The sequence below is a fragment of the Palaemon carinicauda genome, chromosome 34 (assembly GCF_036898095.1).
Source record: "Palaemon carinicauda isolate YSFRI2023 chromosome 34, ASM3689809v2, whole genome shotgun sequence".
NCBI classification, from domain to species: Eukaryota; Metazoa; Arthropoda; class Malacostraca; order Decapoda; family Palaemonidae; genus Palaemon; species Palaemon carinicauda.
This window is the reverse complement of record NC_090758.1, coordinates 73,406,993-73,432,652: the sequence shown is the minus strand read 5'-3', so window position 1 is coordinate 73,432,652 and position 25,660 is coordinate 73,406,993. Positions and strand designations below refer to the sequence as shown.

The window sequence follows — 25,660 nt, the reverse complement described above, 5'->3', positions numbered from 1 at the left end:
GAAAGTCCCCAGCCTTACTGACTTCGGCTTGCCCGGGGGCTCAATCCCTTAGTGAGCAGCACTAGAGAGAGGGAGCCCCTGTACCTCACAGGTTCCTAGCATCGCTAGGAACGAGTGGCCTACATAAGTAGTGTGAGGAGGAGAGTGTGACTCGTCCTATGAAGTTGACCTTGAGACCTTCAGATAGGAATTCTAGGATAGGACGTTCCCCATACCACCTCGTCAGGGTATGGGAGACGCAACAGTATTAAGCTTAATACTAGGAGCACAAAGAAGCATGGGTTACCTGCAGAGGTCGAGGTCAGCTATGCGAGGACCAGGATGCTGCTTCCCCAAGAGAGGGGAGAATGAAGAAAGAAGTAAGGGTCAGACATACTCTTTCATTCACACAGACTAAGACCGGGTAACAACGCCCTCAACCTACTGCTACTTGTCCAAAAAGGAGCCTGAGGTTAGACCAGCTGTTGTGCAGCCACCACAGGGCCGATAGAGAACGTATCGAGGCTCCTGTGGGTCACGTCTTGCAGGTAGTGGGCTGTGAAGGTCGTTTGACGCTTCCAGACCCCCGCTTGAAGTACCTGCGTCACAGAGAAGTTTCTCTTGAAGGCCAGGGATGTAGCAATACCCCTGACATCGGGGGCCCGAGGGCGACGTGACGGAGGAGGGTCAGGATTCAGGGCATGGTGGATAACCCTTCGAATCCAAGCAGAGATGGTGTTCCTTGTGACCCTCCTCTTTGTCCTGCCTGTGCTCACAAACAAAGCTCGCACATGAGGACGGACTGCAGCCGTTCTCTTCAAGTAGTACCTCAGACACCTCACTGGGCATAGTAGCAGCTGGTCTGGGTCGTTTGTTACAGAACGGAGACTCGCGATCCTGAAAGAGTCGAACCGAGGATCCGGCACTCCAGGATTCTGAGTCTTGGCCACAAACTCAGGGACGAACCTGAACGTTACCTCCCCCCATCCCCTTGAATGGGCGATGTCGTACGAGAGACCATGAAGTTCACTAACTCGCTTGGCCGAGGCCAAGGCGAGTAGGAAAGCCGTCTTCCAAGACAGGTGGCGATCGGAGGCCTGGCGTAATGGCTCGAAGGGAGGTCTCTTGAGAGACCTGAGAACTCGAACCACGTTCCAAGGAGGGGGTCTCACTTCCGACTGGGGGCAGGTAAGCTCATAGCTACGTATGAGTAAAGAGAGTTCTAGCGATGAAGAAATATCCACGCCCTTCAATCTGAAGGCCAAGCTTAAGGCTGAGCGATAGCCTTTCACTGCCGAGACAGAAAGGCGCATTTCTTCTCGCAGATACACAAGGAAGTCCGCTATTGCTGGAATAGTGGCATCGAGTGGAGAGATACCCCTTCCACGACACCAACCACAAAAGACTCTCCACTTCGCTTGGTAGACTCCCTCAGAGGACCTTCGCAGGTGCCGAGACATTCTCTCCGCAACCTGTTGCGAAAAGCCTCTCTCCGCGAGGAGACGCTGGATAGTCTCCAGGCGTGAAGCCGAAGCGAGGCTACGGCCATGTGAGGGACACCGGAGTGGGGTTGTCTGAGAAGCTCGTGTCGTGGAGGAAGCTCCCTTGGGAGTTCCGTCAGGAGTTGCAGAAGGTCCGGAAACCATTCCGCGTGATGCCATAGCGGAGCTACTCTACTAGAGTCATGGAACAGTTGACCGATAGTCTGGTCCTGTTGAGCACCCTTCTCATCAGACAGAATGGTGGGAAGGCGTACACGTCGATGTTGTCCCACCGTTGCTGGAAAGCATCTTGCCAGAGTGCCTTGGGGTCCGGGACTGGTGAGCAGTACATGGGCAGCTTGAAGTTCAAGGCTGTCGCGAACAAGTCCACCGTCGGGGAACCCCACAAAGTCCGGACTTTGTTGGCTATCTGAGGATCCAAAGACCACTCGGTACTCACTATCTGCGAAGCCCTGCTCAGACTGTCGGCGAGCACATTCCTCTTGCCAGGAATGAAGCGAGCTGATAGTGTTATCGAGTGGGTTTCGGTCCACCTCAGAGTCTCTACTGCAAGATGGGATAGCTGTTGCGAAAAAGTGCCTCCCTGCTTGTTGATATAAGCCACTACCATGGTGTTGTCGCTCATCACCACTACGGAGTGACCCGCCAGGAACCGTTGGAACTGTTGAAGGGCCAGAAAGACGGCCTTCAATTCTAGCAGGTTGATGTGTAGGCACTTTTCTGATTCTGACCAAAGGCCTGAGGCCCTCTGGTTCAGAACGTGCACCCCCCACCCTTCTTTTGACGCGTCCGAAAACAGAGTCAATTCCGGGGGAAGGACGAGAAGACTCACTCCCTTTCGCAGGTTCTCGTCGGCCAGCCACCACCGCAAGTCCGTCTGTTCCAGAGACCCCATTGGGATCAGAGTGTCCGGGGAATCGGATCCTTGATTCCACCGGGACTTGAGCCGCCATTGAAGGGATCTCATCCTGAGGCGGCTGTTTGGAACCAGACGGGCCAGGGAGGATAGGTGGCCCAAGAGACGCAACCACGATTGGGCGGGGAGTTCTTTTCGCCTGAGGAAAGGTTCCGCCACCCTCCTCAGCCTTGCTATCCGGTCGTCTGATGGAAAGGCTTTGTGGAGATTGGTGTCTATTAGCATGCCTAGATAAACCAGTCGTTGGGACGGCTGCAGAGAGGACTTCTCGAGGTTTACCACGATCCCCAGATCCTGGCAAAGATCTAGAAGCCTGTCTCGGTGTCGAAGAAGGGTCGACTCCGAGTCTGCTAGGATCAGCCAATCGTCTAGGTAACGAAGGAGACGAATGCCGTTCCTGTGCGCCCAAGTCGAAATCAGGGTGAACACTCTGGTGAACACCTGAGGAGCTGTGGAGAGACCGAAACACAGCACCTTGAACTGGTAGATCTTGTTGTCTAGGCAGAATCTCAGGTACTTCCTGGAAGACGGATGGATTGGGATCTGGAAGTACGCATCCATTAGATCCAGTGTACACATGAAGTCTTGTGGTCTCACCGCAAGTCTGACCGTGTCTGCTGTCTCCATGCTGAACCGGGTTTGTTTGACAAACCTGTTCAGAGCCGAGAGATCGATGACGGGTCTCCAGCCTCCAGTAGCCTTCTTTACAAGAAAGAGTCGACTGAAGAAGCCTGGAGAGCCGTCCACGACCTCCTGGAGAGCACCCTTCTCGAACATGGTCTTGACTTCGGCCTGAAGGGCCAGCCCCTTTGCCGATCCCATGGCATAGGAGCTCAACGACACTGGATTCGCTGTCAGGGGAGGTTGAGATGACGTGAACGGGACGCGATAACCTTGGCCGATCACTGAGATCGTCCAAGCATCGGCCCCGAGATGTTGCCACCTGCGGACGCAACGCTGAAGGCATCCCCCCACAGGTGGACACGCAGGGGGACTGCCACCCCTAGGGCTTGCGGCCGCGGCCGCCACCCCTAGAAGTCTTGCCTCCCCTGGAGGACTTACCGCCCCTCTTGACCTTGGCTGGAAAGGGCTGGGGCTTAGACACCACTTTCTTAGCTGCCGGTGCCTGTTTGGGAGCCTTACGAGGCTGTTGCTGCTGTTGTGGCGGGGCTGGAGGCTTATAGGGCCGAGTTGTAAGGGCCCTGTGGAGGAGGGAGTCCGTGCTGGATTTCCTCCACCTCTCAGCCGTTCGCTCCAAGTCTTGAGGCTCAAACAGGCTCTCCCCCAGGAGGGAGGCATGTCGGAGCCTACACACATCTACGGCGGGGACCTTCGGATGGAATCTCTCGGACACAGCATCGCGACGCTTCAACACCGAGTTGGCCCACAGGGTGGTAACCTGGTGCGCCAAGAACTCGATGGAGCGGGTGCCCGAGAGCAAGAAGGTCTCTAGGGCCTTCCTATTGGTCTCCTTGGACAAGTCCTCAGATCGCAATAGGATGCCCAGAGATCCTAACCAGAAGTCCAGCCACGAAGTGGCCTGCATGGCACACTTAGCGACCTTCTCGTGGTTAAGGATCTCTGCCGCCGAGAACGACACCTGCCGGGCAGAGAGTTTCTCCAAGGGAACTCCCTTCGCCAGCTCCTCCACAGAGTGATGGAGAGGAAGAGCGAGGTTGTGCTCACCCAGGATCTCGAAATACCTCCTCTGCTGAAGGCGAGGAGGAGGGATGAGTTTGTTCCCGGCAGTGGAACGACTGGAGGAGGCAAGAAGTGCGAGCTGAGCATTGGCCCTAGCTCTGGCACTCTTCAGCCCCCGAGACCAGGGCAGAGCTGCACTGGTCTTAGGGGCCTTCCGAACGTCAAACACTTCATCCAGAATCGTGTCTTTGCCTTCACGGGGAGGGATGACTGGATCCGTAAGACTGTTAAGTTGCCTTATCAGGCTTAGGACCTGCCAGAAGGCATGTTCGGACTCTTGCTGTTCTCCTCCCTGCGGGCTGGCAGCTAAGTCTCCTGCCCCAGGAATCTCTTCCTGGGGTGATACGTGGACATTCCCCTGGGTAGTCGTGGGTTCCTGTCGAATCCTTGCAGAGGATTTAGGGATGGTCTTGGAATCCTTGGGTTCCCTCCTAGGAGGGATACAGGATCCCAACAACGAGGTTCGAGGGGCCCCTTCCTCACGAGACGATTCTCCTGCCTGAAGCGAAGTCTCCCCCCCTGGTGCCGAGGGGAAGACTACCGGCCCACTGGACTCACCTGAGGACGGAAAGGCCTCGTCCACGGGAGAAGGAGAGAGTGCTCGTGCAGGAGAGGGGACCCTCGAGACCGACCTCTTGGGAACCAACTTCGCCCTGGGGGAAGTCACCACGAAGTCCACTCCTCTCTTTCTCTTCAGCGTAGGAGAGACAGCCGCTGGTTCGTTACCCTGGCCGGCGAGTGCTGGTTTCATAACCCTCACTAACGCCCGTGCCAGCGGACCAAACCAAGTCTGCTGCTCAAAGGACACAGAGTCCGAAATCCTCGCTAAGGTGAAAGGGATCGGGCGATCCTTTGGAGTGGACACGACGGTACCTGCCTGAAAAGAAGGTGGGGAAGAATGCTGTAATGACCTGTCCTCGTCCTGCAATACCAACCTTTGCTTGGATGGAGGTGATCCCGAGTGCCGTCTAGGAGCACGCGTCCCTGCTGCTACCACCGGCTGTGGAATTCGCCGCGAACTATGGTCGCGCGAGGGTGAACGGTCGCGCAAAGGCGAATGGTTGCGCGGGTGATCGCGCGGGCGCACAGGCGAGCGGTCCCGCGGGCGCGCAGGCGAGCGATCGCACGGGCGCGCAGGCGAGTGGGCGTGAGGGTGGGCAGGTAAATGAACACGTGTCCGAGGCGACGAACGCAAGCGATGGCGCGACGGCGAGGGATCGTGCTGCCGCGTAGGTGAAGAAGATCGCTGGCGATAATGACCACGTGATGGTAAGCGATGGCGAGCAGCATGTGTAGGTGAATGATCGCGCGCAAGAGGGCGGTCGTTCAGGGTTGCGCGATGAGGAGCAGCATGCGTAAGCGGGTGATCGTGCAGGGTTGTGCGATGGCGAGCAGCATGCGCAGGTGAATGATCGCGTGAAAGGGTCCGATGGTGATCAGCATCCGCAGGAGGGCGATCGTTCAGGGTTGTGCGATGAGGAGCAGCATGCGTAAGCGGGCGATCGTGCAGGGTTGTGCGATGGCGAGCAGCATGCGCAGGTGAATGATCGCGTGAAAGGGTGCGATGGTGATCAGCATCCGCAGGAAGGCGATCGTTCAGGGTTGTGCGATGAGGAGCAGCATGCGTAAGCGGGCGATCGTGCAGGGTTGTGCGATGGCGAGCAGCATGCGCAGGTGAATGATCGCGAGAAAGGGTGCGATGGTGATCAGCATCCGCAGGAGGGCGATCGTTCAGGGTAGTGCGATGAGGAGCAGCATGCGTAAGCGGGCGATCATGCAGGTTCGTGCGATGGTGGGCAGCATGTGTAGGTGATCGCTGGCGAACTGGTGATCGCTGGCGAGCTGGTGATCGCTGGCGAGCTGGTGATCGCTGGCGAGCAGAAGGTCGACGCGTGTCCTGTGAGAGGATAGGTTCACGAGCAGGAACGGGAAGATCGCTGGCGCGTTGGCGAACATGTGTTTCTGACACACGCGCAGCACGATGTTGCGTAGCCACAGGACCAGGTGGATGGTGAGCAGGGAGTTCAGCAGGAACTAAAGGGTGGTCAGAGACCGCAGGGCGATGGTCCTCAAATGAGCGCTGACGCTCGGAAGAGAGCTGACGAGCAGGAGAGCGCTGGCGAGGGGGGCGAACCTCAGGAGAGAGCCGACGAGCAGGTGAGCGTCGGCGAGCAGGAGAGTCTTGGCGAGCAGGAGAGTCTTGGCGAGCAGGAGATCGTCGACGAGCAGGAGATCGCTGGCGAGCAGGAGAGCGCTTGTGCGCTGGCCCTGCTCGCGTAAGGGAAGAATCCCTTAGCCCCGAAGGGACCGTTGCCCGTCGGGTGACGAGTTCTCCAGAAGGCGAAGATCCGGCAGGAGATGGTGAGCGGTCTGCAGAGAGGTTCAAGGAGGGCGGAGCAGTCGGTTGAGGCTGACGAAGAGAGTCCCCCCCGGAGGACGAAGACCCAAAAAGGCGCCTCTTAGTCCCCCTGTAAGGGGAAGGGAGGCCCTTGTGGCGTAGAGGGCGGTGAGCCTTACGGCGGAGGCGGCCTCGGGGGAGATCGTCGGGACCATCGGTCCTCCGAAGGGGAGTCTCCTTCAAAACACTTCCCTCAGAAGGAAGCTGGGCAGCAGTCGAGACCGAAGGACTCACTTCCCCCTTCGAAGGATGCACGGAAGGAGGAGGAGAGCCTAGAGCACCATCACCAGCAACAGCACCTGCGTCGGAAGGCCCAGCCACGTCGGAGGCCTCTGTCACCACGACGTCGACAATAGACAGAGGGTCTACCTCCGCTACCACCGGCGACTGTTTAACAGCGGCCCCCAACGAGACAAGGTCAATAAGAGCGACCCTGGAGGGCAAGCCCTTAAGCCCCAGGGACGACCAAATCTGTAACAGATCATCACTGGATAAAGCATTATTATCAATAACCTCCCCCGGAGGAGGAGGGGGAACCGCCTCGCTATGGGAGGCGACGCCCTCTCCCCCCACCGAAGGTAGGGAAACAGAACAAGGGCCTGCGCTCCCACTCGGACGACTCTCCTTAGGAGGCGGACGAGGGGGAGCTTCGGAGGAGGTTTGGGCGGCGGAAGAAGAGTCCCGAGAACCTTCCTCCTTCAAGGCTAACCCCGGAGGAGAACGGTCTCTCTTGGACTTCTTCTTACGCCGACGGCCAAACCTCTCCCACTGGGAGGCAGACCACTCCCTGCACTCACGGCACATGTTATCCTGGTCGCACCGTCGGCCCCGACATTGAGGGCAGAGGGTGTGAGGATCCGTAATCACGTCCGACATGAAAGTCCCACAAGGACGGCCGGCAACTCCAGGGCATGTCCGCATATTAAATAAAAGAAAATAACTGAAGGTCAACTTCCAACCAATCACACAAGCTGAAAAGAAAAAGAAGAAAATTAAAGGCTGTCACGAAGGCGATGAACAGACACGTCTGATCACCGCCGAGCCAAAAGTGAAGTGAAGCAAGTCACCGGTGTGTGGAGGGGGGAGGGGTAGCAAGCTACCCTTCCCCACCCCCCGCTAACTAGCGCGGGGGTAATTAACCCTCGTTAAAAACTATTGGCTCGTCATTTCAGCTGCGCTAAAAGTAAACCCTTTGTAAATAGCGTGGTTTGTATTTCGGTTACGGAACAAATTTATTTTAATATCGTTACTATTCTTAAAATATTTTATTTTTCCTTATTCCCTTTCCTCACTGGGCTATTTTCCCTGTTGGGGCCCCTGGGCTTATAGCATCCTGCTTTTCCAACTAGGGTTGTAGCTTAGATAATAATAATAATAATAATAATAATAATAATAATAATAATAATAATAATATTTTCCCTCCCACCACAAATGCAACTATTCATTGAACCTAAAATGGCAAGAGGAGTATCATCGGGTTTTACAAGCAGAATTTCTCAACTTCACATATCTTAAAGGTAGTCTGTATTTTTCCTAACTGTACATACCTGAGTCCTTTAATAGTATAATTTCCTCATACTTATATTAAAAGACAAAGATTAGAATCTGCCTGGGAACAAATCCAAGAAAAATGTTATTTTTATTAATAAAATAAATTTTTGAATATACTTACCCGGTGATTATATAAGCTGCAGCTCTGCTGCCCGACAGAAAAACTCTACGTTCAAAATACGCCAGCGTTCGCTATGCAGGTAGGGGGTGTACATCAACAGCGCCATCTGTCGAGCAGGTACTCAGTACTCAATGTAAACACAGAACCAATTTTCTCCTCGGTCCACTGGGTCTCTATTGGGGAGGAAGGGAGGGTCCTTTAATATATAATCACCGGGTAAGTATATTCAAAAATTTATTTTATTAATAAAAATAACATTTTTCAATATTAAACTTAGCCGGTGATTATATAAGCTGATTCACACCCAGGGGGGTGGGTAGAGACCAGCATTACTTGTTTACATTATTATGAGCTAAGTATTTTGTATTTCATTTTAGCAGTTATTCAAAATAACAAACATAAAATAAATAAGTACCTGGTAAGGAAGTCGACTTGAACAATTACTCTGCCTTTTTAAGTACGTCTTCCTTACGGAGCCTCGCGATCCTCTTAGGATGCTGAGCGACCCCTAGGATCTGAAGTATCAAGGGTTGCAACCCATACAACAGGACCTCATCAAAACCTCTAATCTAGGCGCTTCTCAAGAAATGACTTTGACCACCCGCCAAATCAAGTAGGATGCGAAAGGCTTCTTAGCCTTCCGGACAACCCAAAAACAATAATAAAACATTTCAAGAGAAAGATTAAAAAGGTTATGGAATTAGGGAATTGTAGTAGTTGAGCCCTCACCCACTACTGCACTCGTTGCTACGAATGGTCCCAGAGTGTAGCAGTTCTCGTAAAGAGACTGGACATTCTTAAGATAAAAAGACGCGAACACTGACTTGCTTTTCCAATAGGTTGCGTCGATTATACTTTGCAGAGATCTATTTTGTTTAAAGGCCACGGAAGTTGCGACAGCTCTACTTCGTGTGTCCTTACCTTCAGCAAAGCTTGGTCTTCCTCATTCAGATGGGAATGAGCTTCTCGTATTAACAGTCTGATAAAATAGGATAAAGCATTCTTTGACATAGGCAAAGATGGTTTCTTAACTGAACACCATAAAGCTTCAGACGGGCCTCGTAAAGGTTTAGTTCGTTTTAAATAGAACTTAAGAGCTCTTACAGGACATAAGACTCTTTCTAGTTCATTTCCAACCATACGATAAGTTTGGAATATCGAACGATAATGGCCAAGGCCGAGAAGGCAGCTCGTTTTTGGCTAGAAAACCAAGTTGTAGAACATGTAGCCGTTTCGGATGAGAATCCGATGTTCTTGCTGAAGGCATGAATCTCACTGACTCTTTTAGCTGTGGCTAAGCATACCAGGAAAAGTCTTTAAGGTGAGATCTTTCAGGGAGGCTGATTGTAGCATTTCGAACCTGTCTGACATAACGAATCTTAGTACCACGTCTAAATTCCAACCAGGTGTAACCAAACGACGCTCCTTCGTGGTCTCAAAAGACTTAAGGAGGTCCTGTAGATCTTTATGTTGGAAAGATCTAAGCCTCTGTGACGGAAGACTGATGCCAACATGCTTCTGTAACCCTTGATAGTGGGAGCTGAAAGAGATCGTTCTTTCCTCAGATATAAGAGGAAGTCAGCTATTTGAGTTACAGGGGTACTGGTCGAGGATACGGATACTGACTTGCACCAGTTTCGGAAGATTTCCCACTTCGATTGGTAGACTCTAAGGGTGGATGTTCTCCTTGCTCTAGCAATCGCTCTGGCTGCCTCCTTCGAAAAGTCTCTAGCTCTCGAGAGTCTTTCGATAGTCTGAAGGCAGTCAGACGAAGAGCATGGAGGCCTTGGTGTACCTTCTTTATGCGTGGCTGACGTAGAAGGTCCACCCTTAGGGGAAGTGTTCTGGGAACGTCTACTAGCCATCGAAGTACCTCGGTGAACCATTCTCTCGCGGGCCAGAGGGAAGCAACTAGCGTCAACCTTGTCCCTTCGTGAGAGGCGAACTTCTGCAGTACCTTGTTGACAATCTTGAACGGAGGGAATGCATATAGATCTAGATGTGACCAATCTAGTAGAAAGGCATCTATATGAACTGCTGCTGGGTCCGGGATTGGTGAGCAAAATATTGGGAGCCTCTTGGTCATCGAGGTTGCGAAGAGATCTATGGTTGGCTGGCCCCAGGTGGCCCAAAGTCTCTTGCATACATCCTTGTGGAGGGTCCATTCTGTTGGAATTATTTTTCCCTTCCGACTGAGACAATCTGCCATGACATTCAAGTTGCCTTGGATGAACCTCGTTACTAGTGATATGTCTAGACCTTTTGACCAGGTGAGGAGGTCCCTTGCGATCTCGTACAACGTCAGAGAGTAGGTCCCTCCTTGCTTGGAGATGTACGCCAAAGCCGTGGTGTTGTCCGAGTTCACCTCCACCACTTTGCCTTGAAGGAGAGACCTGAAGCTTTACCAGGTCAGACGTACTGCCAGAAGCTCCTTGCAGTTGAAATGCATTGTCCTTTGACTCGAGTTCCATATCCCCGAGCATTCCCGACCGTCTAATGTCGCACCCCAGCCTACGTCCGATGCGTCCGAGAAGAGAACGTGGTTGGGAGTCTGAACAGTTAGGGGAAGACCCTCTCTAAGGTTGATATAGTCCTTTCACCAAGTCAGACAAGACTTTATCTTTCCGGAAACCGGGATCGAGACCGCTTCTAGCGTCTTGTCCTTTTTCCAGTGAAAAGCTAGATGGTATAGAAGAGGACGGAGGTGTAGTCTTCCTAGTGACACAAATTGATCCACGGATGACAGTGTCCCTACCAGACTCATCCACAGCCTGACTGAGCAGCGTTCCTTCTTCAGCATCTTCTGGATGGATAGCAGGGCTGGGGGCTGATCGTCTTGTTCAGCAACGTCCTCATCAGAGGTTTCCTCATCCGAAACTGATGAGGAAACGGCAACGGAGTGGGCAACGTCTGACTCGCTGAATCCGGTCGCACTGGTGTATGCGTGACGGAACCGGACGCAATATCATGGAACTGCTGCACAGTCTGTGAACTGTCAACAACCATGGGTGCGCGAGGAAGTACAGCGTCAACCCGAAACTGTCTAGACCGTCTGGGTTGTGCAGTCAACACCCTACCGGGTTGCTGAGGTTGACGCACTGCGTCACAAGTCACCTCTGCTGGTTGTTGAACGTCCTGAACGTCAACAACCACCTCCGAGCGTCGCTTAACGTCAACGTGCGACTGGCAACCCACACTGGGTCGCATCGGTGGAGGAACCACCTCAACTGGCAGACGCGAGTAGGTTACCTCAGCGTCAACAGGGCGCACAACCGACCGGTTGGAAGGTTGTTGGCCAGAAGGAGGAACCACCTCAACTGGCAGACACGAGTAGGTTACCTCAGCGTCAACAGGGCGCACAACCGACCGGTTGGAAGGTTGTTGGCCAGAAGGAGGAACCACCTCAACTGGCAGACGCGAGTAGGTTACCTCAGCGTCAACAGGGCGCACAAACGACCGGTTGGAAGGTTGTTGGCCAGAAGGTTCTTCTCCGCATTTAAGTCCTCTATCAAGGACGCAAGCTTGGACTGCATGGCTTGCAGCAAAGCCCATTTAGGGTCTACGGGAGCAGGTGTGGCAACAGACGGGGTTAGCGACTGAGGCGGAACCGTTTACCATCCTTGAAAGCCTTGTTATGTGTGACATAATAGTACAGCAAAACTTCAAAGGCTTGACAAAAGCTGAGAAGTTGACCTGTAAACAACTTGGAGCGTCTCCTGGCTAGGCGCCAGGGCGAGTCTACCAGAATTGAGAAGTCTATCTGGGCAGAGGCATGAACTCCCAAGCCGAGAACTTCTCTCGTGTCATATCAGACTCTCGCTCTATAAGCCAGTTTAAAAGAAGGGAAATCAAAGGCTGTATCCCTAAAAACTCCTCCTGGTGCAAAAACCAGTCGCCTAGCCAACGTAACGCTCTCTAGGAGAGCGAGAGAGCACTAGCTTAAAAACAACGGCTTTGAAGTAGCTAGGCCTAGTGTAAGTTCTGACGTTTAGGCGAACGAGGAGCAGCAGTTACAAGATCCTTAAAAAAAATCATCATGATTTAATTAAAGTCCATAGGAGGCTAAGCAGCTTAAGGCTCCTCTCCATCTGACAGAGTCCTCAAGGGAATATCAGTAGGAGGGAGAACAGCAACTTCCTCATCCACAGGAACCTTGTCCGATAAAAGCTAGGTTACCTCAGTGAGTCTCTCACTGGTGCATAAGTAGCAGACCAGAAGGCAACGTCATGTAACTGCTTGACAGTCTGTGAACTGTCAACAACTGAACTGTCAACCACAACAGGTGTGTGAGGACGTACAGTGTCCACTCGAGACTGCTTTGACTGTCTAGACCAGAGGTTCTCAATGGGGGTGAAATTCACCCCCAGGGGTGAATTTTGGGCTTTCAGGGGGTGAATTGTGACAGAAGTAAGTTTATGGTCGAGGAGAGCAATTATAGGCTTTGGCGTAACTGACCTGTCACGTGGGCTGGGATTATATCATGTGCTGGCCCAGGAAAAATGGATTAGACAGTAATATACAAGTGACCACCCAAGTTAATCCTAGGATTGGAAAAGGTACTGAGGAAGAGACAGATGGCTAGGGAATTAAGTAGGTCCCAAGAAAATTACTTGGCAACTCCAAGGTTGGGAACTCCTGGACTATAAATAACTGAGAAGCTAATATCATGGATCAAGTTGTGCAAGAGATGAAGTCTTCAGCATTTAGCTTATTTTCAATTAAACTTGATGAATCAACTGATGTGGCATCATGTTCCCAGTTGATGGTGTTTGCAAAGTATGTTCACCCAAGTTCATTTAAAGAGGAGTTCTCTTTTGTTCTACCAAGGTCTCTGATATTTTGGAGAAGGTTTCATCTTTTTTTTTTAATAAGAAAATCTTTCGTGGGATAATATCAGTGGGTGTTGTACAGATGGAGCACCAGCTATGTTAGGGACAAAATCAGAATTCCAAGTATGTGTGAAAAAGCGACCTCCAAAAGTGAAAGGCATTTATTGTATGAGCCATCGTCAGACACTAGCCTCAAAAGCACTTCCTGCTCCGCTAGATTAGGTTTTGGATCAAACAATTAAAATTGTAAATTTCGTCAAAGGAGGGGCTCTCAACTCACGACTTTTCAAGCAGTTATGTACTGATATGGATGCAACCCATCATTCGCTTCTTTTTCACACAAATGTTCGTTGGCGTTCAAGAGGAAATGTAACTGAGCAAGTATTTCAGCTTAGAGATGAGCTCAAATTGTTTTTTGAAGTGCAAGTTAAAACAGAATTTCCTGCCTGGCTGTGTGATGAGGAATGGATCATGCATCTTGCCTATTTGGTTGATATAATTGAGCAACTGAATAAACTGAATCTTCAGATGCAAGGAAGGAATACAGACATTATAGAATTCGTAGATGCCTATGCCTTGGAAGCTTTCATGAGCAAGCATGAAAATTAGAAGAAAATGGTAAATGCAGAAAATGTAGCCATGTTTGAGAAACTGTCATCCATTATTGATGTTTGTGGTGAAGACAAGGTACTTCCACAATTTGCAAAAAATTAAATTTTGTAGCATTTGACAGCACTGGAAAATTATTTCAGACGATATTTTCACGAAGTTAGTGATTAGTTGGATTTAGTGAGAAATCCATTCAAACTGTCGGTTGAAAAAGTTCTTGATGATTGTTAAGATGAGTTTTTGGAGTTAAAAAGTGATTTGAGTGTAAGAGATATGTTCGATGATAAATCAATAACAGAATTTTGGCCCAAAAGTGGCAGAAATGGCTATCCGTGTATTGCTTCCATTTGTATCGACATATCTTTGTGAGTCAGGCTTTTCAACTCTGTTACAAATTAAAACGAAGCATCGCAGTAGATTAGAGGTAGAAAATTACCTGCGTTGTGGCCTTTCAAGCACTCATCCGGGTATCCCAGAATTGGCTAAAAAAAACAATCACAGGTTTCGTCAATCGATGAAATGTAATCTTCTGAATAAAAATAATTGCATCAGCTTCAGTTTGGCCTGTTAAGTAGTTCTTATAAATTTAAAAAAAAACTATTTTACTTTCATTCAAGTTTTATATATCCATCGATATTTTCAATTTGCATATAATTTGTAATATTCCATTATACAAATAATCCATGTAAAGCTGTAAACTTACAATTCAGTTTGAAAAAAAAAAATAAAATAAAAGGATTTTTAGTGATATTTGCATATTATATACCATGCAATTTTTGAGACAACTTTTGGAAAAGACGGGAAGTGGGGTGGGGTGGGGGGGGGGAATGACATCATTGCAAATGGTGAAAGGGGTGCATGGGCCAAGAAGGTTGAGAACCCCTGGTCTAGACTGAGCAGTCAAAACAACTCTAGAATGCGGAAGTTGACGCACCGCGTCAAAACAAAACAACTTAGACTGTTGTTGTACCTCGCGAACGTCAACGGAAGATTCCGTGCGTCGCTGAACGTCAACATGCGGCTGGCAGGGTACACTGGAACGCATGGGTGGCGGGATTCTCTTGGAGTGCGGCAGAAGGTCGCCTCAGTGTCCACAGGACGCACAACCGTGGTTGGTTGTAGGCTAGAGGTTGGTGCAGTGTCAACCTTCTCCGCACGAAAGTCCTGCATCAATGACGTTAACTGAGACTGCATGGTCTGCAGCAAAGACCACTAGGGTCTACAGGAGCAGGTGCGGCAACAGACGGTGTGACTGCCTGATGCGGTACCGCTTTGCCTCTCTTAGGAGGTGAGCAGTCGTCGGAAGACTGCAGCGAGTCCGAACTGACCCAGTGGCTACAACTGGGCCGTTGGACTTGCGCGGAAAAGACCGACTTGCGCTTAATAAGCCGCGAGACCTTGGTCCATGGTTTCTTACGAGAAACCTCTTCCGCAGACGAGGATAAATGGGCTCTCTCGTCTTAGAGTGGGTGGGGCGATCTTGGGTAGATACGCCCGAAACCACAGAGGGAAAACGTCTGTTCGTTGATCAAGGCCTCTCGAACCCATAAGTCGTTCGACATTACTTCTCCCCTGGGCTTGGGAGCTTGCAAGAGGTCCCGGACTAGGTGAACGACAGGCACGAACAGACGAACCCTCGGACGGAACACTGTAACACTTTGCGCATATCACTTTATCGATTTTCTGTTTTGCACTATTTCACTGAAATCGAAACTTTTACTGATTTCTACCTGAAACACGCAATTCTACCCTTCATTAAAAGGTAGTAATTGCGAAATCAGTCGTATAATGCAAGCTCATTAATACCAGCAAAAAACAGAAAACATATTTTAAGATAAAAAAATCAGTGGCTGGGAAAGAGACTAAACACTAGTTCATATAACTACGTTTTCAATCTCTCACCGCACATAGCCTGGGGACGAGAATAAAAAACTAAAAACGTTTTATCCTTCCTCCCCGTACAGCGACTAGGGACGAGAGTAACTCGAGAACAACGTTACCCGCTTGAACGGAACGTTTTCTCTCCTCTCTCTCCCTCCGTCTCTATCTCTCTCTCTCTTTCTCTCTTGATTTCGCACCTAAGAGAAGAGCCCAATTATATATCGTCAAAAAAAAAAAACATGTTATTTGACTAAAGGAAAAAACTGAAAGGTTTTCCAAATAAAAAGTTCCTTTAATTTAGAATTTAAAACATTTAAGCTAAGAAAGAATGAACAAAACGTCAGAATCGATTTACTCTTACTGCAAAGTGAAACCGTGATACACTCTCTCTCTATCGTAACGATAGAGCGCATGTTGAACGTCCTGAACGTCAACAACTGCGTAGTCTAAAAAACTAAACGTTAGTTCATCTTTGAAAACAGTACGAAGACTATCAAAGAAATTCTTTCATAAAACATTAAATTTTAAAAAGTTTTAAATTCTTTAAAGGCTAAATACGATATAACGGGCTCAACGTTGATTAACTTCGGTTCCAAGTAAGGACCGCCTACTATCAGGAAAGGTCGCATATAAACAAAACATAAAAATTTATTTTTATATGTTTATAATAAATGGAAAGTTAATCGAAGAGGCCTAATAAAGGCGGAGAGATATAAAATATATAGATCTATAACGTGTTAAGCAAAATTACTAAAAACCTAAACACACTTCCGTCCAAGGGAAGGGTCGGCCATTTAAAAGTGAAAGAGAGTCCATACTCTCCTTGTCACCATAATTAAATCTATCCAAAACGAGTTCAAGTTTTGAGATGATAAAACACCTGCATAGCGAAAGCTCAAAACTAGAAATGTGTACTTCACCAAAATATGTGAAAACCAATCCAGTAAGCAATAGCGAATTTAGTAGGTCTTGCCGGTGGCACGACAGAGAGAAAATGGGTTCTGTGTTTACATTGAGTACTGAGTACCTGCTCGACAGATGGCGCTGTTGATGTACACCCCCTACCTGCATAGCGATCGCTGGCGTATTTTGAACGTAGAGTTTTTCTGTCGGGCAGCAGAGCTGCAGCCTATATAATCACCGGCTAAGTTTAATATTGAAAAAATAAAGATTTACGTAACTTTTCTCATGCATCGTTCAAACATTGGGGTATGCTACTTGTAGAAACCTGGTGTCGTAGATGTGTTCAGTTAAGGGGGTGGGGGGAGGTCGCCCCCCCCCCCCCCCCCCCACAAGATTGGGTTAGAGGGATTGGGAGCAGATGCAGATAGGAGCAAGATTGACTGATTGATTTTTTCTGGTATCCTGATATCTAATGTCATTGATGCCGATATCCTTTACTATATATAAAGAATAAAAGAATATTAAATTAAAATCATAAAAGCAAAGGTGTCATTATAAAAGTTAAATAGCTTTCAGAAGACCTGCTTCTGAAATAAATCTAAAAATGCCGCTAGCATAGTACGACACATCATGTCCAAGAATCTTGTCTAGGATGAACCTGCCATCCTCACCTCGAGCCTCAAACAGATATCTATTTCTTTAGATCCTATAAGAGGAGCATTCGATCAACAAATGCCTCACTATTAAGGGTACCAAACAGTCGTTGCAACTTAGCATAACCATATTGAATGCATCGTTACTCTGTTGGTGGCCATGCACACCCCACCCCCATCAACTAGCACCACCACAAGTCTTGCTCATTTCACAACCTTGATATACTTGACAACAGTAGATCGGTGATTCAATCGATTGAAATCGGATTAGGAATGTAGTATCTTCTTTCTCTACAAGCTTGTCCCTATATAGGGTCACTGTAATGGTTCCTTGACATATTCTTCCATTTCCTTCGGTCCAGTGCACCTTCTTCGCTCAATCCAAACTCGCTCAAATCTCTTTTCAAACAGTCAACTCATCGTAATTTTGGTATACCTAACCGTCTAGCGGAGTGGTTCCCAACCTGGGGGAAATTTGAAGCTTCCAGGGGGGAAATAATTACACTACCTACTAACTAAAACAAGCGGAAAATGTCCTCATAGTACGTGAGGCAATTTGTTGTTAGCCATTCAATTGTGATATGATCATATCAGTTCTCACAGACATGATATTCAAGGGGAGAATTGGAGTGTCATACCCATTTCTGAGGCAGGCGAGTGGGCATGAGGGCTGGGTGGGACATGAAGGGGGAAATCTGATTGGTTGAACTGGGTGCAGGGGGGAAATGACAGAAAAAAGGTTGGGAACCACTGGTCCCAGCAGGTAGTCCCATATTCATCCTCTTCCCATCAAGCCGTTGTTGAACAATTTCTATACAGTACATGTCCCTGACCAGATATACACATACTTCAACTATTCCTCAAGCCCTCAAACTTCTCCAAATCTCTTCTCGAGGTATACAGTCAAATGCCTTTCCCAGATCAATAAATATCATATACAAGTTCTTTTTTCCTTCGCTACAGTATATTTCTCTGAAAGTTGTCGTACAGATAATATTGCATCTGTTGCGCTCTTGCCTGTCATGAAACCTTGCTGGATGTCCGAAATATATAATCTAGATTCTCCCCGAGATTTTGAAGGCATAAGAAAGTAATTTTACCTCTGTAGTTTGAAAACTCTGTTACCTTTCCTTTTCCTTTTTTATATGGGGATCAGAATCATCCTTCAGGCACCTGGCATCCTTCCATCTTTCAGAAAAGCATTTACCAGATTATAAAGCACCGTTACTCTGTCTTGCCCAAATACTTCCAAATCTCTGCCGGTAATTATGCGTAAGAGCTAGTATTGTAAGATCTAGGGGTAGCAGAGGATAGTCCTCCACTAACTCATAATACTTCCTCTGACGTACATACGGTAGAGAAACTAAATGAGATGATTTCACAGACCGGAGGATCTGTGATGTTCCCGTCATCCCCCTTGACCAAGGTAAAGCTACCTTAGTCTTGGTGGGTCTCAGAGTATTGTAGAAGAGGTCTAGGACCGTGTCTTAGTCCTCCACTGGAGCCTGATCAGGTTCCCCAAAAGAAAGAAGATTGATGAACAGTGGCTTGGAAGGTAACTCTCCCTTGGAGGGGAAAGTGGTTCAACACCTAGAGGCAACCTCTGGACAGCTCATTCTGGTTCCCCCCTGGCTGGGCAAACCCAGACAGAAGATCTACATCCTGAACTGTCCTTGGGACCAGGGCTGGGGAGTCGGAGTCGAGGCCAATTTATGTACTAGAGGAGTCTGAAATTTTTGCCCTGGAGAAATATTCTCTTTTGGTATCCTAAGTCACATTTTTTCAAAATCGCTCAAAAAACGTTTCATATTACCCGCCGTTTTCTTTAACACCCTCTCGAATAAGGGCAGTCACTGGGAAACACATATAGCTCCTGCCATCTCTCGTCCATAAGCCAAAACAAAACAATAATATTATACATGCACGAGTCTCTGGACATTAAAGTTTATTTCATGATTAACTCTTCTTTTAATCACCATTAGCCATTTAAAAGGTAGGAGTTGTTACTGATACATAGTTTTATGCATCACGTATATGAATAATCTTAGAATTAAGTCATCATTTATATGTAAACATCTCGAAATGACGGGTGTTTTGATTACAGTTTCGTGTAACCTAGGAAAAGCTGAATCCAAGAAATTACGTGAAATGTTTTCAATAAAACAATTACTTACTAGGCTAGTAGGCTAGTAATGATGAAATGCTATTTTGACTAATAGGCAACATAAAATAAGAAAATTATATAAAAATATTTAATTATTTCTATTTTTTTTAAATTGGAGTCAGAGTTGGAGTAGGTTCTAAAAAATTATAGGAGTCAGAGTCGGAGTCGGATGTTCAGAGTCCCGACTCCCCAGCCCTGCTTGGGACGTAGCCAAAACAAGTACCAGGGTTCACCCACCAGGATCCCCTGAAAAGTAACTCCGAGGAATAATTATCAGCATCTCCTCACGCCAGTCCGTCGAAGCAGAACAAACGCTGAGGTCGAGACGGTCGGACACGCAAGAGACTTTTACAGTCCACGACCTATGGAATCTCTAGGGGGGAAGATGGAAATCAACCCCTGGGGAAGTTGTTCGCTCCCTCTGCGTGCCCAACCACAAGACCTCGAGCAGCCTTTCCATACTTGGAAAACCTGTGAGCCCCAAGGAAAGCCACAGCTGACGCATCTCATCACCGGAAAGCAACTCCACTACAGAGGTTGCCGGTGTTCCTTCATAAGGGAAGGCAACAGAAACCCCAGGAGCATAGGGTTGTCCTGGAGTCCAACAGGCTCCACTCATACTTGATCGACTCCCAGAGGAAACCAACTGAGAAGAGTCAGAATGGTGAGGTCGAGCCAACGGAGTCAGATGAACACAAAGGGAAGACTCCCTCTTAGCCTTCTTCCACCGCCTGCTAAACTTCGTCCACTAGGAGGTTGACCACACCAACACATATCACTAGAAACCTGTGTGCAAGAGTAACCCCTACACAGAGGGCATAAACCCAGAGCATCAGTCTACACAGCCAACATGAAAGTGCCGCAACGGCACCTTTCAATGCCAAGACAAACCCGCATAGCTGCAATCCCCACTGGCAGACACCTGAAAAACAAAAACAAAGGAAAGATTTTAGCTTTTAGGCCAGTTCTTTAGCGTATTGAATAGTTTTGGTTTTTAACGAGGAAGTAAGACGACTGTACTCTACCAAACCGAAATAAAAAGTCAGTTCGTTACTGTGCAGGTGTGAGCGAGGTAACTGGTCTACTCCCACACTAACCCCACCGGCTAATTAGCGGAGGGTAATTATTCCTCTTAAAAACCTTAACTACTGGTTTCAGCTATCGCCAAAATATACCTCCACTGTAAAGATTGTAATGGTTTGTAATATGGTGTTGGAACAAATAGATCTTAGGAAAATTTCTTATTTTAGGAGCATTTGTAGATTGGTGGACACAGATAGGCTTAGGCATAGAAAACTAGGGAAATATGGCATAACATATGACAACACCTTCGACCACAAAGTCACCTCGAATAGAACTCGTTTGCTAGTGGGTCCGGCATTCTACAAACTACTCCTTAATCTATAATAAACAGTCCTGTGGAGCATCTGAAGCCTAAAATTTGTTTTTATTACAAAAAAAAATATTATCTTATAGTATTACACTACACTTTTATAAGTTTTAAAGGTACTTAATGAATGGCAGACACAAGGGAAGGTGACAATGCCTTGGTGGAACAACCTTAGAAACTAACCATACATACTTATGATCAGTGCCTAAGCCCCCTCTCCACCCTAGCTAGGCCCAGGTATGGCCAGGCAATGGCTGCTGATGACTCAGCAGGTAGACCTATAAGCTACCCCAATCCTTAGCTCACAAGGATGGCGAGGTTATAGACACTATGAGAAACTATAGAGCTTGAGCGGGGCTCGGACCCTAATCCAGTAGTTCGCCAGGAGGGGACGTTTCCAATGGGGAAAGAAAAAGTCACATAACAATAAAATTCTTTCTGACTAGAGATGAAAAATGTCGACTAGCAAAAATAATAGAGAAAAATGGGAAATTTTATGATCTGCATCACGCGAGAAGATGAAAAAAACTGAGTCAAAATACAGAACAGTAAGATTAAATATGGAATTTCTATAGATAATAATTATCTAGGTTTATAAATAACTGCTGACTATATGTTACGAGTTTGAAAAAAAAGCTGGCCTCGAAGAGATCTAATCCATTATGAAGTTTTAAAATATTCTGACTAATATTATACTTTACTATAATAAAACGGTTTTATTATAGTTACAGACGGAAAAAGCTTTCCTACTAAAAGAAAAAAGTAAATTTTCTTCTAAAATGACACTTATTTTCACTGCAAATGAAAATTTAATTATCTAAGGAATAATAATCAATAGGGTTGGCATGTGCAGCTCAGCAAGGACAGCTTGATGTTTTTCTTCTTCCGCGAAGCAAACGCACGGCGGAGCATAAATCATTAGATTTCTAAAAAATATATCCCTGTTCTTAGACAGTCTAACGTGTTTTCGTTTTACAGTATTTACTATTGAAATGAAGGTCAAATTCAATGACACCCCATTATTTACTACAGGAAAAACTATTTGGGCTGTATGTATGATAGCAGCCACCTGTATGTATTATGACGGCTGACTAAGAATACGGCAGTGTAAGGGAGTCGCAGGGGGGCATTAGCCCACCCGTTAGGTAAGAAGGTAACGACATGGCTTGAAGGTTAGGTTGGGGAGGGAGTTTAGGTTAGTTAGCGTCCATATCTTATGCTCGCTGGCGGAACCGGCCGCTGATATACAAAGGCTCCAACTATTTTTTTCTGTTCAAAATGTTGTTCCGTTTTACCAATAAAACTAAAATATATTTTCATGTCACATTTTGGTAAGTCACAACTGAATTTGATTATTAATTGGATTATAATTATCAAAATTTCAGAGCAAAAATAAAAATTGCTTTCTTTAAGATTCTCAATTAGAAAAATCAATCAGACTTTAGAAAAGTCTATCGATCTTTATGAAAGTCTATCGGAATTTAGAAAAGTCTATCAGACTTTAGAAAAGTCTATCGAACTTTAGTAAAGTCTATTGGACTTTATAAAAGTCTATTGGACTTTATAAAAGTCAATCGGACTTTAGAAAAGTCTATCGGACTTTAGATAAGTCTATCGGACTTTAGATAAGTCTATCGGACTTTAGAAAAGTCTATCGAACTTTAGATAAGTCTATAGGACTTTAAAAAAGTTTATTGGACTTAAAAGGAGTCTATCAGAGTTTAAAGGAGTCTATAAGACTTCATAGGAGACTATTGGTCTTTAATAGTCTATCGGACTTTAAAAAAGTCTATCAGACTTAATACAACCGATAAAATCAGCCTTATGCCAATCTTAACCTAACCTAACCCACCATAACCCAAGTTAGCCTATGAACATTAACATAAGACTTTAAATACAACCTCAGTTATATACCTAAAAAAGGCTAAAAAAGGCTGACGTAATCTATAACTACCTACTTAATAAAAAGCCTTTTCACGGTTAAATAAGACCCTAAACTAAATCTTAATGATATAAGCCTTTTCACGGCTAAATAAGACCCTAAACTAAGTCTTGATGATATAAGCCTTTTCACGGCTAAATAAGACCCTAAACTAAGTCTTTATAATATAAATTATATAAGAAAAACCTCGATTTTAAACTTACATTATGATATATATGAGATTATCATCTGGTCTGTGCTTTGCTGACAGTACTCCCTTCACGTAAACAATTGTACAAATCAACAATCAAAACAATGGGACTGTAGTAGTAGCGAGTTTGGGTTTGCTGTATCGAGGGACGCTATACCTATACAACGGCTCCTCTTTGAATGCCTTGATTGCTTCACGTATAGTTTTTTTAAGTTCTATTGTATTATATATAAAATATAATGTATAAAGAGTCTTTTTAAAGCTTAGGAAAGTATAAAAATGCTTTATTATTTTAAGATATACTTTATTTCAGTTGGATTGTACATGAAACTACTACGAATAATGTCAAATGTAGTTTGATTGCCTTGATTGCTTCACGTATAGTTTTTATTAAGTTCTATTGTATTATATATAAAATATAATGTATAAATAGTCTTTTTAAAGCTTGGGAAAGTATAAAAATGCTTTATTATTTCAAGATATACTTTATTTCAGTTGGATTGTACATGAAACTACTACGAATAATGTCAAATGTAGTTTGATTGCCTTGATTGCTTCACGTATAGTTTTTTTTAAGTTCTATTGTATTTTATATAAAATATAATGTATAAATAGTCTTTTTAAAGCTTAGGATAGTATAAAAATGCTTTATTATTTCAAGATATACTTTATTTCAGTTGAATTGTATATGGAACTACTACGAATAATGTCAAATGTAGTTTGATTGCCTTGATTGCCTTGATTGCTTCGCGTATAGTTTTTTTTTTTTAAGTTCTATTGTATTTTATATAAAATATAATGTATAAATGGTCTTTTTAAAGCTTAGGGAAGTATAAAAATGCTTTATTATTTTAAGATATACTTTATTTCACTTGGATTGTACATGAAACTACTATGAATAATGTCAAATGTAGTTTGATTGCCTTGATTGCCTTGATTGCTTCGCGTATAGTTTTTTTTTTAAGTTCTATTGTATTTTATATAAAATATAATGTATAAATTGTCTTTTTAAAGCTTAGGGAAGTATAAAAATGCTTTATTATTTCAAGATATACTTTATTTCAGTTGAATTGTATATGAAACTACTATGAATAATGTCAAATGTAGATTCTTTTATATTTTTTTCCTTGTTGCAGTTTGCTTACGTTATTAACATTGCAATTCTACTGGCTGCCACACAAACACGGATATATATATATATATATATATATATATATATATATATATATATATATATATATATATATATATATATATATATATATATATATATATATATATATATATATATGCATTGAGAATATTAGGTATGTCTACTCTAACCTTTTCACTACACTCACCACCATATTTTTACCCAAATCGCTTCTTTTATAGCATACAGTGAAAAACATTTAACTTTTTCTATTTCAATAGAATCTAAAATTATATATATATATATATATATATATATATATATATATATATATATATATATACTGTATACACACACACACACACACATATATATATATATATATATATATATATATATATATATATATATATATATATATACATATATACACTGTATATATATACACACACACACACACACACACACACACACATATATATATATATATATATATATATATATATATATATATATATATATATATGTGTGTGTGTGTGTGTGTGTGTGTGTGTGTGTGTGTGTAAGTTTAAAGGTCTTCATGAATAGCACAGACAAGGAACAGTGACAACACCCTAGATGGGGTATGCCCAAAAAAACTGACCACAGTGCCTAACTTGCCCAAGGTATGACCAGGGAGGGCCAGGAAATGGCTGCTGGTGACTCATCAGGTAGACCTATAGAATTCCTCAAACAAACCAAAATCAAACCATTGTTCTCTAGTCTTGGGTAGTGCCATAACCTCTGTACCATGGTCATCCACTATCTTGGGTTAGAGTTCTCTTGCTTGAGGGTACACTATTCTATCTTATCTCTCTTCCTCTTGTTTTGTAAAAGTTTGTATAGTTTGTATAGGAGATATTTATTTTAATGTTACTCTTTATAATATGTTATTTTTTTCCTCGTTTTCTTTCTTCACTGAGCTATTTTCCCTGTTGGAGCCCTTGGGCTTATAGCATCTTGCATTTTCCAACTAGGGTTGTAGCTTAGCTAATAATAATAATAATAATAATAATAATAATAATAATAATAATAACAATAATGAAAATAATAACAATAATAATAATAATGATAATAATAATAATAATGTGTTATTATTATTATTACTATTATTATTATTATTATTATTATTATTATTATTATTATTAACTAAGCTACAACCCTAGTTAGAAAATACAAGATGCTATAAGCCCAAGGGCTCCAACAAGGAAAAAATAGCCCAGTGAGGAAATGAAATAAGGAAATAAACTACAAGAGAAGTAATAAACAATTAAAATAAAATATTACACATCACCATTTCTTGAAAACTGTTGCATCATGCTTTAACAAAAATTAAGAAGCGATTATAAAAGATTATAGCTAAACCGAGAGAAGTTTTTTATTTTTTATTTTTTTTTTTTTGTAGATAAGTGGATAACTTCTTTACGTAAACTAGTTTTTTTCCTAGATTTTCTTTAGTAGAAGTTATCAGGCTGAAACGCTTGAGAAATTTTATCTTATCTAGTAGATAAATTTATTTCAAAGCATTATCAGGCACAATTTTGTATATTATAGCAATAATTATAATAATTTTTCAAAATTAATAAAAAAAAATCTAATAGACTACTACCATAAGAGTGTTTTCATAATTTTACAAACTTCGACCACGTGGAATTTGCATATTGAAATAGATGAAGATAAAAATATCACTGATAATTGTCATGTTCACATAATTCTTGTCAATTCTTAAAACAGCAATGAAATATTGACAGTTTAATCAC

General features: G+C 44.7%; 1 protein-coding gene across 1 annotated transcript in view; it reads right to left on the bottom strand.

The window, feature by feature from the left end:
• Positions 1-22,850, bottom strand: part of LOC137627030 (bcl-2-associated transcription factor 1-like) — a 171,078-nt gene extending 148,228 nt beyond the window's left edge. Inside the window, exon 1 of the mRNA XM_068358013.1 lies at positions 22,743-22,850. The gene's annotated coding sequence lies outside the window, so the exon portion shown is untranslated. The remainder of the gene's footprint in view (positions 1-22,742) is intronic.
• Positions 22,851-25,660: the final 2,810 nt, after the last annotated feature.